This window comes from Phoenix dactylifera, unplaced genomic scaffold, assembly GCF_009389715.1.
Source record: "Phoenix dactylifera cultivar Barhee BC4 unplaced genomic scaffold, palm_55x_up_171113_PBpolish2nd_filt_p 002521F, whole genome shotgun sequence".
Taxonomy (NCBI): Eukaryota; Viridiplantae; Streptophyta; class Magnoliopsida; order Arecales; family Arecaceae; genus Phoenix; species Phoenix dactylifera.
In genome coordinates this window covers 23,836-26,119 of record NW_024069709.1, presented here as the reverse complement: position 1 = coordinate 26,119, position 2,284 = coordinate 23,836, and the positions used below count along the sequence as shown (strand labels likewise).

The window sequence follows — 2,284 nt, the reverse complement described above, 5'->3', positions numbered from 1 at the left end:
AAACATTTAGATGAATTTCTTGAGATTTGCACCACTGTCAAGATTCAAAACTTCACTGATGATGCCTTGAAACTTAGGTTATTCCCCTTCTCCCTTAAAGATAGAGCCAAACAATGGCTGAATTCTTTAGAAGCTAACTCAATTCGTTCTTGGGATCAAATGCAACAAGAATTTCTTAAAAAATACTTTTCCATAGGAAGAACGAACCAGTTTAGACGTGCCATTACAAGCTTCTCCCAAACTGAGGGAGAAGAATTTCATGAAACTTGGGAGAGATTTAGGGACCTAATCCGTAAATGCCCACATCATCAAATACCTAAGTGGCAGCTAGTGCAATGCTTCTATGACGGATTGACTGAACGAAACCGTCAGATGATTGATGCCGCATGTGGGGGGACATTCATGCTTCAAAATGAGCATGAAGCATGGAAATTATTTGAAAATCTAAATAAAAACTCCCTCCACCATGCTTCATGTTCTCGTCAAGCACCCCCGAGTTCTCAAAGAAAAGGGACCATTTGTGAAATAAGTCATTCTATGGACCTGTCTTGCAAGGTAGATGCATTGTCCCATAAGATTGACCAATTGATGATAGGTGGGCATTACATGAACTCTTCCCAAGCACAAGTGTGTACTATTTGTTCTAGCCCATCCCACCCTATTCATGAGTGCCCTTCAGCGCCCCAATTCTCCGAACTCGTGCAAGAACACATCAATGCTGCTCAAACACTGCCTAGACCGGGTAATGACCCATTTTCCAATACATATAACCCGGGATGGCGAAATCATCCAAACTTTTCTTGGAAGCAGCAAGCTTCGAACACAGCCCAACCCTATTCCCAAAATTTTCAAAATCCTCAAAATTTTCAAACCCAACAAAATATTCATCCCTACCGTCCCTCGACTCAATTTCAACACACTTCTCCTCCACCCCAAAGAAACACAGCCTTTGAGGAGAAAGTGTTGAACGCCCTTCAAGGTTTGGAAACCATTACACAATTAGTGCACTCTCATACGCAATCAATCGCCAAGCTAGAATCCCAAATAGGTCAACTAGCTAATGCACTGAACAAGCGAGAGGAAGGAAAGCTTCCAAGCCAACCACTAAGTAATCCTAGGGGACAATACATGGCTCAAGAAAATCAATTAAATGCAATTCATCATGAACAAGCCAATGCTTTGACTACCCTAAGGAGTGGACGTATAATAGACAATAAGATTGGGGAGGACAACAATAAGGAAGGTGAAGAAGAGGATAGAAATGTGTCAAATGAAAATCTAAAACCTTCTTCTTCTTCTTCAGCTAGTCCATCTTCTGCCAAAACTCACATCCCAAAGGCCCCATTTCCTGAAGCTCTTACTTCACCCTCTCCATTTGGCAAAAAGGGAACTTCATTAGAAGAGATGATAGAGGTCTTCAAACAAGTTAAAATCAACCTCCCACTCCTTGATGCCATCAGACAAGTTCCCTCCTATGCCAAATTTCTCAAAGACCTTTGTACACAAAAGCGAAAATCTAGGACACATGTGCCTAAAAAGGTCTTCCTAACTGAGCAAGTGAGTTCTATTCTCCAACACAACACCCCTCCGAAATTCAAAGATCCTGGTGCTCCCACCATCTCCTGTGTCTTAGGAAATAATTTCATTGATCGAGCACTCTTAGATCTAGGGGCAAGTGTCAACCTTTTACCTTATTCAGTTTATGAGAAACTTGGGTTAGGTGAGTTAAAACCAACCTCGGTATCCCTTCAATTGGCTGATCGATCTGTAAAAACACCACGTGGGATAATTGAAGATGTTCTTGTCAAGGTAGACAAATTCTATTTTCCAGTAGATTTCATTGTCCTTGATATGGAACATGAACCTAATCCTAAGAAACAAATCTCCGTGATCCTTGGGCGCCCCTTTTTAGCAACAGCCAATGCGTGCATAAATTGTAGAACGGGGGTAATGAATATATCATTTGGGAACATGAAGGTAAAATTAAATGTGTTCAATGCAGACGACCAACCCGCAAGGGAAATTGAATATTTTATGATAGACAAAATAGATGACCTCATAGAAGAAGATGCAAAAACTATCTCACTATGTCTGGCTGAAGACAATAAACTTAGCGCTTGTTGGGAGGCAACCCAATTCTCTTAGATTATTTCTTAACATTGAGGACAATGTTAGGTTTAGGTTTGGGGGTATTCATCTTGATTTTCATCCCAAAAAAAAAATAAAAAATAAAAATAAAAAAAAATAAAAAAATATAAAAAAATAAAAAAATAAAAAAATAAAA

General features: G+C 39.6%; 1 non-coding gene across 1 annotated transcript; it reads right to left on the bottom strand.

The window, feature by feature from the left end:
- Positions 1-208: 208 nt before the first annotated feature.
- Positions 209-314, bottom strand: LOC120109622. Its single transcript, XR_005510440.1, has one exon. It is a non-coding gene; the product is annotated as a small nucleolar RNA R71 (small nucleolar RNA).
- Positions 315-2,284: the final 1,970 nt, after the last annotated feature.